The sequence below is a fragment of the Hevea brasiliensis genome, chromosome 9 (assembly GCF_030052815.1).
Source record: "Hevea brasiliensis isolate MT/VB/25A 57/8 chromosome 9, ASM3005281v1, whole genome shotgun sequence".
NCBI lineage: Eukaryota > Viridiplantae > Streptophyta > Magnoliopsida > Malpighiales > Euphorbiaceae > Hevea > Hevea brasiliensis.
Genome location: NC_079501.1, coordinates 17702442 through 17714623, shown reverse-complemented (window position 1 = coordinate 17714623; position 12182 = coordinate 17702442).

Genomic DNA, 12182 nt, shown 5'->3' with positions numbered 1-12182 from the left:
TGGTAAATAAAACAATAAGAGTTCTTTAAAAAAAGTAATAAGAATAAGACAAAACTTTAAGGGTGTTTTTTGTAAATTAGTTTAACAGAGTTTATAATATCAGCGGTTGTAGAAAATATTTTGTAAATTGTATTTACATGTGCCAACCGTCGTGGAAATCAAACGCCGGTTCAGAAACGTAACATGAGTGATTCCTCAAAGATTCAATAGGGAAAATCACATCTTCATTTTAAATTCGATTGTACATCAATTTAATTCATCTTATTAGGTCTGGCCAAATCAAGAAATCAAAAAATTGACATATTGTGATCATATTTATGGAGTGTTAATGTATCAGCGAGTGAGAAAATATTTTAAGTAAGATAATGACAAATAAGTTAAATTTTAATTGTATTTTGTTTGAAAGAAATATATTAATTTTTATATTCTAAAAGGTATGAAAAAATAATGAAAAATGTAAAAATTACTTAAATATCTCTATTGTGCAAAGAGATACACTTTAGTACTTAAATAATAATGAGTTTGAAAATTTTAAAATATATCCACAATAATATAGGCAATCAAAATTCTAGAGATATTTAAAAAATTTTTAATTGAAAAAAAAGTAAGAATTCTCGAGGCTTTACTCAATTGAGGAAAACTCGATTAATTAAAAAAATTAAAATTAAAGTATAAAAATAAAATATTTCTCAAAATTGAAAGGTAATGAATGTAATTTATTATATATATATATATATAAATATTAATGATATATGATCTTATTTCGTAAAGTCTATAAGTCATCGTATAAAAGTTAACGTAATGAAATATTAATATTAATTAATTTATAATTAAATTAATTCGTTCAAATAAAATGATTCTATTATAAATTAAGAGCTAATCATTATTAGTAAAGAAGCGATGGAAACAATGGAACAGTAAATATATATATATGTACATATATATATATAGGTATCAGATTCAAGACGATGCGTCACTGCCTCAATGGTGGATGACTCTTTATGATTCTTATTCCCTGACAAGACAGGGGGGGTTCCATCCTGATGATCGGAATTTACTTGGGGAAGGCTTGGCTGGGGGCCTAGTTTTTGTAAAGAAAATAATTTTTGTTGAGTATTGTCATAAAAAAAAAAGAAGTTAATGAATTTTCCTTCCACTGCACTGCTAGGTACGTGGCATTAGGACTGTGCATAATTTGTGAATTTAAATTAAATAAAAAATTATATCAAACTAAAAAAAATAATTATTATAAAAATTAAATTGAATTAAATTTATATTTATTATTTTAATTTAATTTTAATTTTTTATAAAAAATTAGTAAAGTTATGCTGAATTAAAGAATTAATTTTATATATTTTTTTATATTTTTAATATATATATATATATATTTAATGGTCCTCCATCAGTAGTAAGTTTGAATCCCCGAGTTAAAGGAACTTGTGCAATCTTTGCATTTTGTAAACTCACATAAACAATAATATTCTGGATTGTATTTATGTTGATTTGGGTACATGCCGAATGCAGAATGAGCAATTTCTAATCCAAGAAATAATTTGGCATGACCAACATCTTTAATCGTGAATTGTTGATCCAGGTACTACTTGGTGGAAAGAATGTCAGCTTCACAATCTCCAATGATAAGTACATCATCAACGCACGCAATAAGGGCCATAAATGAAGATGAAGTGCCCCTAGTAAAGAAATAGTGATCATGGGTAGATTGTACAAAACCATACTGAATGAGCTTATGGGTTAGTTCCTTGTTCCATTGATGCCCTGCTTGCTTGAGTCCGTAGAGTGACTTTCTAAGCCTGCACACTTGATAAGATTGGGCTTTGGTATAGCCTAGAGGAGGTAACATGTAAAGCTCCTCATCAATAAAGCCATGTAGATAAGCGTTATTGATGTTAAGTTGATGTATTGGCCAAGTTTTAGCAGAAGCGATTGCTAAAAAAAGTCTCAGAGTGACCAATTTGGCTATTGTAGAAAGCTTTCTATGTAATCAATTCCCTCCAATTGGTTGAACCCCTAAGCCACTGACTAGCTTTGTATCTATCAACCAAACCACCAGGCTTGTATTTGATACAATATACCCATTGTGAGGCTATAAGCTTCTTATGTGTAGGATAGGGAACTAATTCCCAAGTTTGGTTTTTCTCCAAGGCATCCAATTCCAACTGCATTGCTGCTATCCATTTTTCATTAGTCTTTGCTTGCTTATAAGAACTAGGCTCATGTATCATAGACAGTGAAGCAACAAAACTCATATGTGAAGGGTGAAAAATGGTATTAGAAAGGGTGTATTGGCTTGGGAGATTACATGATGTAGCCTCTGGATTGGAATTATTGCAAGGGTTTGGAAAGGAATTATGAACCTCCACATTTACCACAAAATCATTAAGCCAATAAGGCTTATGAGAAACTCTAGAACTTCTTCTAACAACTACTTGTGGTGGGGAGGATTGATATGCACTTGGAGGAGACAGAGGGATAGGTGACATGTTTGTGAGAGGTATGTCTGCTGAAGTGGATTGTTATATAGATACAAAATCCTATGACATAGAGGGAAAAGGAGATGCTTGTGAAACAGGAGTAAAAGAATAGTCATCTATCACAGATAAAGGAAATACATCAGAAGGATGAGATGAAGTATGCTTAAAAGGAAAAACTGACTCATGAAAGACAACATCCCTTGATATACAAATGGATTTTGCAGCAATGTCATATAACTTGTAACCTTTATATCCAGGGGAATAGCCTAAAAAAACACATTTGATAGCTCTAGCATCAAACTTGGATTTTTCTGGTTTAACATTTGTGGCAAAGCAAAAACAATCAAAGTTTCTTAGGGAATGATAGTTAGGAGTATGAATGTGCAATACCTTATATGGTGATTTCCATTATAAAACAGAACTAGGCGACCTATTGACTAGATATGTAGCATGAAGAATGGATTCACCCCAAAACTGTCTAGGCAACCCTAATTGAAACATTAATGCCCTAGCTATTTGCAACAAGTGTTTATGCTTTCTTTTTCCATCCCCATTCTGTTGGGGTGTATAGGTTGTGGACTATTGATGTATGATACCAAAATCATGTAACAAGGATGTGGTGTCTGTGCTTAGGAATTCTGAACCATTGTCTATTCTAACACATTTGACTGTGGTATTGAAGTGATTTTGAACCATTTTGAGAAAGACTGATAAGGTATAACAGACCTGAAATTTGTTTTGAAGTAGTTGGGTCCATGTAGTTCTACTATAGTAATCTACAATAGTGAGGAAATATGATGTACTGGTAAAGGTTTGAAGTGAATAGGGCCCCCATATGTTTAAATGAAGAAGATGAAAAATACATGGACTAGATACAGAACTCGTAGGAAAAGGTAGCCTTTGTTTCTTAGCTAATGGACAGATATCACATACAGTATTCGAATTCTTGCAGTCAATATGTGGAATGTGTTTGAGTTTTGAAATAGATGCATGACCAAATCGGGTATTCCACAAGGAAAAACTGACTTTATTTGTATTTACAGAATCACTTGCATTACAAGAACTGGAAAAGGAACTATGTAAGTTTCTTAATACAAAATTGGACTAAGATTTTATTACAGCAAAAGACTCAGAATTAAGCTTGTATAATCCTCAGCAAAAGACTGGATTGGTTGCTAATAATAAAAGTTGAATCACAATATTCTGATGTTCTGCAGGCTGCAAAAATTATGTAATGTAGCCCCTAATGTAGTTCGAATTGAGGAAGACCTTGGAAGAGCCAAAGTATACAGCCAATGCGGACACCATGAATTAGTGCAACAAGCAATTGATCGTTGGTAATTTTCTTGCATTCTTCTTCATGGATGTTGCTATTACATGTTCAAGTGCCAAAATGTTGTAAACAATACCAACTATTTTACATGTTTAGATTTTATGGTTATTGGCTCATTTGGTTCAAGCTCTGAACCAAGAAACAGATGACAGTGACTCTGAGCAATATCTGTGTTTAGTTTAGTTTGACAAATAATTTGTTTTTGATTCCCTTATAGCTATTTGGTTCAATTTTAGTACAGGGGGCAAATTTAGACAAGACTTTTATATTGTTTTGATGTGGATATAGGAGAGACTATAGTTGTTAAAAAAAAATTATTGGTATTTTTATATTGTATACCTTATTCTTAATTTTTATTGTTTTGTTAATTATCCATATCTCTTTTATTTTTTGTTTTAATGGTTTTGTTAGTTGCCCTCATCGAGAAATGTTTTTCTATATTTTCTTAATGTTGAATAATTTTATTTTACTGATTTAATAAATTTACATTTAGTTTTTAAAATTTTGTTTTCATTTGCAAGGTCATTCTTATTTTTAATTTAACAATTTCCTAAATGTTTCAAATTTTGATTGACACATGGTGGGCCTCTAATGGAGGAAATAATATTTCTAGTTATTTTGTAAAATTTTAAGACATTTGTTTTTTTTTATTTATTTTTTACTAATTTTATGTCTTTTTAATTTTTGATAATCAATAAAAGTCCTAAGGTTTTGAGTGAATAATGTTTGGGTTTTTACTGTTTAAAATATATACGTTAGTCCTTGCATTAGATTAAAGAACTGGAGAATATCATAATATTAGAACTCATGAACTAAAGTAATGGAAATGAGCTTTAACATCTTGATTTTCATCCCTTTTTTCAGCCAAGCCAATAAACTAAATATTTGTTTGAAGCAATTCTACAGCACCAATTTTCAGTTTCCATGCTTACTAGTTGCTGCTACAGCTTTTAAAAGCTTGTGAAGTAGTCCATATGTGTAATGCACTGCTTGTTGATTGTAGTATCTATAACACCCTTACTATAGCAATTCCGTACATTCTACTATTCTGGTGACCGGTGTCGATCCGGACAGTTAGAACGTCTGGAAAAATATTTAGACTAAAGTGAGGAGTCATAATTAACTCAAATATTAATAAAAAAAAATGTAAGAAAATTTTTAGAAATAAAATACAATCAAATTAAATGAGTCGGTGCCCTAGTGATGGGTAACCCAGTGGGAAGTTGCGGTCCTCGCAGCTAGAAGTCTTAAACCCAGGGGAAAATTCATAATATAATTTTTGAGACTCTGGAGAAGAGTCATTGAGATTTCTATGGCATTAGAATGCTAAGAAAAAACTTAGAAAAATTTTTCAATCGGTATAGACGATTTTGGCTCCATAAGTCGAACGGAGAGTATTTTGGTAATTTTGTCTTCAGATATGAGATTTGGCCAACTTGTCTAGTTAAATAAATAATTTGTATGACATAAAATATGAATAAATATTGTTAAAAATTGATCTGAACATGAGTAGAAAAGAAAAGAAAAGAAAATGGATGAAAATTTGAATTTTGACACCACATGATGTCATTAAACCATTTCCACCAATCATATTTAACCAAGCCCACTTAAAACAAATAAAAAGAGATAAAATGATAGAAAAAGAAAATAAAAGAAAATCTGTTTTCTTCTTCCTTAGCCATACCAGCCGAAACCCATCTCTAACCCATTCCTCCATTAAAGCTTTATCAAGCTTTATACCCCACTCCATTTCACCTCAAAATCCCTCACTCTTTTTGCGAAAATTTTTCCTCATCCCTTAAACTCTCTTTAGCTAGCAAAAAGAAGAAAGAAAATGAAGGTTTTGCAAGCTTGGGAGTTAGCTCCAACAAGGTTAGTGCCAATTTGATTGCATAATAGTTGTGTATGGCTGCCATTGAACATGATTTTGGTGTTTTAATTCATGGATTATATGTATATAGAGAATTGAAATTGTTAGAGTTAGGGTTTGGGAAAAACCTAGGGTTTTGCTCATGTATTAGTGAAAGGAAATTCTAATGGTCAATTAGTAACCATTTGGTTATGTTTGAGTAGGAATTGAAGTGAATTGTGCCATGGGAATTGAGGTTGGGTGTGCTGCCTTGAGTGCCCTGCAGGTTTGGATGTGAGTCCAGCATGTTTAGGCAGCTATAACTTGGGTTGTGTAGGTTTAATTGGTGCAAGACCAATTGGACATGAAATTAGACACATAATGGCACAACTTTGATGAAGGAACCCTGTTCAGAAAACAAACTTGGGATGCCCTAAAAATTGACCAAATCCGGGTAACTTACATTCTACCTGAGCAAAATGACCAAATAAACAGTGTTCATTCATTTGGTCATAACTCAGTGTAGAAAGGTCCAATTGACCTGAAATTTATATTAATAAAAAGCTTAGATAATTTAGAATAACTTTTATGTTGAACACAAACTCTAATTCTAGATTTAACCAAATGAAATTATTGGCTAAAATTGAACTATCAAATCTGGCATAATGGTATTCTGCCCAGAATTTCTAGGTAGATAATAATCAGGCCAGCCTTGCACAAAATAATATATCTTGAGCTAAAAAACTCCAATTGGAGTGATTCAAAAAGTGAAATGTAACTAGACACAATAAAGAACAACTTTGATTTAGAACATTTGGCCAAATTCTCACTGTAGAATGGACTAATGGAACAGTGAACTCTAGCACCCAAAAATTAAAATTTTGATTTATTCTCTATTGGTTAAAAGTATGGATTGGCAACTAATGCCAACACTTTTGGGAACCAAAAATGTGGTAAATTTATGTGATTAGGACTCATGTAACTATTATGCATTGGAAAGTTAATAATTTGACCTAAATAGTAAAATGAATGGTAACCTTATATGTAAAACATGAAAATTCAATCAATAACTTTGTAATGTGTCCTAGTACACCTAGTAAGATTGGTTTGGATAAGTTGGCATGCCAATAGGGTTCAGTTAGCAGTACTGCACATGGCATCATGCCATATTGTGATTTTATGGCTTTTAGCCATTCTGATGTTATGATGATACTTGGCATTGTGCCTAATGTTTATTACAGCTTATCAGCTGTTCTGTTGCACACCGGGAGACACATTGTGACCGATAGTGTAACGACCCAAAGTACTCGGTACCCAGTGCTAGTTTACCCGTTTATCCAGTCCAGTCATCCAGTATAGGTTACTTGGGCAACCAAAAATGAAAGTTGATAAATTTAATGAAATAATTGTTATAACAAGTACCAAATAAATAGACTACAAATATTTACCAAAAATTTATCTGCATGAGACATCAATATATATACTGCATGTTTATTTCTTTTTAGTTTTTATTTTATTTTATTATTGGCACCACTAAGCATTATTGCTTAGCGCGTTGCTTTTTGCCACGCGTAGGTTCGGGAGAGACTGACAGAGAGCTCAGTAGACCATAGACTGGGTGAGGCTGTTCACAATTCTGCATAGTGTCTGTGTCACCTCACAGACTTCAGTGCATTGGTAGGACACTAGGTCCCATTTTGGTATTTTGTACTGCTAGTATTTTATAATTAAACTTTTATTTTCTCATGTATAGTTGAAACTCATGTAATATATTTTGGTATTGATGCAAATATTTATAATTTATGTTTATAAATGAAAATGTAGTATTTATTTATGATTTGTACATGATTATCATGTGAAATTAATGAATGATAAATAGAAGAAATTTTTAGAAATGGTTAAGGAATATTGAGATTATGTTGATATAATAGAGTTTGAGAATGATTGAGATATATTGGAAGTGTTTTTCACAGGTTCTGAAGAACTGTTTTATTCATTTTTAGCCGGTACTCTGCCGGATTTTCTATAAAATTTTCGAAACCTCAAATGAATTTATAATTTCAACAAATGACTTAAATGAGTCAAATTTCACAAATTGCATTTCATAACCACAAAGAAATAAATTAAGGAATGATAAAAAGAATTGAGATAAAATAGGGTGTTCGGGTACATTGTGTGGCATATCTTTAGCTGAAAATCCAGTTGCAGGAGTTACTGGATAAGGGATTCATTGGATGAAAAATTGAATTTTGACATCACATGATGTCATTAAACCATTTCCACCAATCACATTTAACCAAGCCCACTTAAAACAAATAAAAAGAGATAAAATGGGAGAAAAAAAAGAAAAAAAATCAGCCTTCTTCTTCCTTAGCCATACTAGCCGAAACCCATTCCTCCATTAAAGCTTTATCAAGCTTTATATCCCACTCCATTTCACCTCAAAATCCCTCACTCTCTTCACTAAAATTTTTCCTCACCCCTTAAACTCTCTCTAGCCAGCAAAAAGAAGAAGGAAAAAGAAGGTTTTGCAAGCTTGGGAGTTAGCTTCAACATGGTTAGTGCCAATTTGATTGCATAATAGTTGTGTATGGCTGTAATTGAACTTGATTTAAGTGTTTTAATTCATGGATTGTATGTATATAGAAAATTGAAATTGTTGGAGTTAAGGTTTCAGAAAAACCTAGGGTTTTGCTCATGTATTGGTGAAAGGAAATTCTAATGGTCAATTAGTGACCATTTGATTATGTTTGAGAAGGAATTGAAGTGAATTGTGCCATGGGAATTGAGGTCGGGTGTGCTACCTTGAGTGCCCTGCAGGTTTGGACGTGAGTCCAGCATGTTTAGGCAGCTATAACTTGGGTTGTGTAGGTTTAATTGGTGCAAGACCAATTGGACATGAAATTAGACACATAATGGCACAACTTTGATGAAGGAACCCTGTCCAGAAAGTAAACTTAGGATGCCCTAAAAATTAATCAAATCCGGGTAACTTACATTCTGCCTGGGCAAAATGACCAAATGAACAGTGTTCATTCATTTGGTCATAACTCAGTATAGAAAGGTCCAATTGACCTGAAATTTATATCAATGAAAAGCTTAGACAATTTAGAACAACTTTTATGTTGAACACAAATTCTAATTCTGGACTTAACCAAATGAAATTATTAGCTAAAATTGAACTATCAAATCTGGCAGAATGATATTCTGCCCATAATTTCTAGGTAGATACCAATCAGCCAACCTTGCACAAAATAGCATATCTTGAGCTAAAAAACTCCAAATGGAGTGATTCAAAAAGTAAAATGTAAGTAGACACAATAAAGAACAACTTTGATTAAGAACATTTGGTCAAATTCTCACTATAGAATAGCATAATAGAACAGTGAACTCTAGCACCCAAAAACTGAAATTTTATTTTATTCTCTATTGGTTAGAAGTATGAATTGACAACTAATGCCAACACTTTTGGGAACCAAAATATGGTAAATTTATGTGATTAGGACTCATGTAACTATTATGCATTGGAAAGTCAATAATTTGACCTAAATAGTAAAATAAATAGTAACCTTACATGTAAAACATGAAAATTCAATCAATAACTTTGTAATGTGCCTTAGTACACCTAGTAAGATTGGTTTGGATAGGTTAGCATGCCAATAGGGTTCAGTTAGCAGTACTGCACATAGCATCATGCCATTCTGTAATTTTATGGCTTTTAGCCATTCTGATATTATGATGATACTTGGCATTGTGCCTAATGTTTATTACAGCTTATCAGCTATTCTGTTGTACATCGGGAGACACATTGTGATCGACGATGTGACGACCCTAGGTACTCAGTACACAGTGCCAGTTTACCCGTTTATCTAGTCCAGTCATCCAGTATAGGTTACTTGGACAACCAAAAATGGAAGTTGATAAATTTAATAAAATAATTAATATAACAAGTACCAAATAAATAGACTACAAATACTTACCAAAAATTTATATGCATGAGATATCAATATATACATTGTATGTTTATTTCCTTTTTAGTTCTTTTTATTTTATTATTAGCACCACTAAGCATTATTGCTTAGCGCATTACTTTTTACCACGCGTAGGTTCTGGAGAGACTGACAGAGAGCCTAGTAGACCACAAACTAGTGAGGCCGTTCACAGTTTTGCATAGTGTCCGTATCACCTCACAGACTTCAATGCATTGGTAGGACACTAGGTCCCATTTTGGTATTTTGTACTGTTAGTATTTTATAATTAAACTTTTATTTTATCATGTATAGTTGAAACTCATGTAATATATTTTGGTATTAATGCAAATATTTATAATTCGTGTTTATAAATGAAAATGTAGTATTTATTTATGATTTGTACATAATTATCATATGAAATGAATGAATGATAAATAGAAGAAGTTTTTAGAAATGGTTGAGGAATATTAACATTATGTTGATATAATGGAGTTTGAGAATGATTGAGATGTATTGGAAGTGTTTTTCACAGGTTCTGAAGAACTATTTTATTCATTTTTAGCCGATACTCTGCCGAATTTTCTATAAAATTTTTGGAACCTCAAATGAATTTATAATTTCAATAAATGACTTAAATTAGTCAAATTTCACAAATTGCATTTCATAACCATAAAGAAATAAATTAAGAAAGGATAAAAATAATTGAGATAAAATAAGGTGTTCCGGTACACTGTGTGACATATTTTGCTTGGCTATACTGTAGACGGGTAAGGGGTGTCACCGTATCAATCATGTGTGGTGAAGTAATCTATAAATTACTGTCATGCAGCCCCGTTAATTGTATTCATTAGACGTCTACGGCACGCTATCTTTGCTCAAGGATGAAATGCGCAAAGTAGAAAGACTAAATGTAAGGCACACTCATATTAAGATATCCAGCTTTTCAATCTAATACAATCATGTTTAACTGTTTAATTCACAAACCATAACTTCTACTTCATATTGCTGGACAAGTTCTTATACAGGCATGTGATATGGATTAAGTAATCCTAAGCATTTCAAAGGAATGCACTACATGTTTAGTTTAGGTGAAGCAATCACTAGAGTGATCCCCAGTTCATTGAGCAAAATAAACTTGGAAGAGCAAAACTAAATGCAAAGAAAGCCATAACAAATATTATTCTGAATTTTGTATTGGGATCTATCACATTTATAGAGTTATATTTGACTTGCATGTTCAGGGCCTATCCAACGTGTGTCCTAAAGGCGTCTGGAATGTTTCATAATTCCTGGACAATGGATGCATGATTTAGTACAACCTATTGCATCTCAATGCATATTGGTGATTAGTGTGTGAACGCAAGGGCAATTGACCTTTTTGACAAACCAATAGTTGATAGGATGTGATGGGTTAACTCTGAATGTAGAATTCAAATATATTGTGAAGCATTTAATATTTGATAAGAAAATTTTCTACTTTAAATTAGAACATAAAGATCAGTACATGAGGATATGATTTATGCAGGTCTGACGAGTTTGTTGTTAAACTTGTTTTTGCTAATATTAATGCCACAGAAATTCTGTTATCTTACATGTATTTGGTATTTCTGTCTTCACTTTGGGTCATTTCAAGGGCTGAAACTCCGGCTATTTTGAATGATGGCTAGGTTGCACTCATGCTTTCAGGAATGGGATCAGCATCAGTAGATGTTTTCAGAATAGTAAGGGAGTTAACATTGTTAACTATCCTTTCACTTTAGTGATTATCACTTAACAAAGAGAAACAGCCTTATCAATGGAATAAAGATCATCCATTACGGATAAAATCATGTAACTGCTTGCTATTTTGTAACTAATTTAAAACTATTTGTGTTTTCAGGCAAATTCTCGATGGGAAAAAAGGCAAGCAAAAGTCTTGGTAGGTACTCAAACTTTTAATTAGGGAATATTTTACAATTAGTAGCTGTTAGAATTATGACTCAAAATCCTAATGGGATTTTTAGAGAGATCTTTTCCTAATTTGAGTGAGAGAAATATTTCTCAATAGGATGGAGGAATATTTCCTATAATAAGTAGAACTCTTATTTTAATGTTATTCCTAAATTGAGTGGGACTCCTAATCAGATAAGAATTGAGAGAATTAACACTATAAATAGGAGAATGATGAAAAAAGTTATTGGGCTTTTGCCCATTGAAGAGAATGGCTTTCAGCCCATAGAGTGAGACTGGCACCCATTATAGAGAGAGACTTTGCCAATTGCTGATGATTTGGCTTTGTCTATTGATGAGGGGCACTTATCCATTGCAGTAAAGAGGGGCTTCGGCCTAAGGTGGAGTAAGGACATAGAATTCAAGAGGAATGAATTCTTGTCTATTGGTGAGAGGGCTTTTGCCCATATAGTTGAAGTCACCCATTTGTAGTGTAATGTTGTAATAATAAATATATTGGGTTATGTCTAGAGGAGACTGAGAGGGATTAACTAATATATTTGCTATGAGCAGTTTGATGTTGTATGGGTTTTCTTGGGTATAATTGA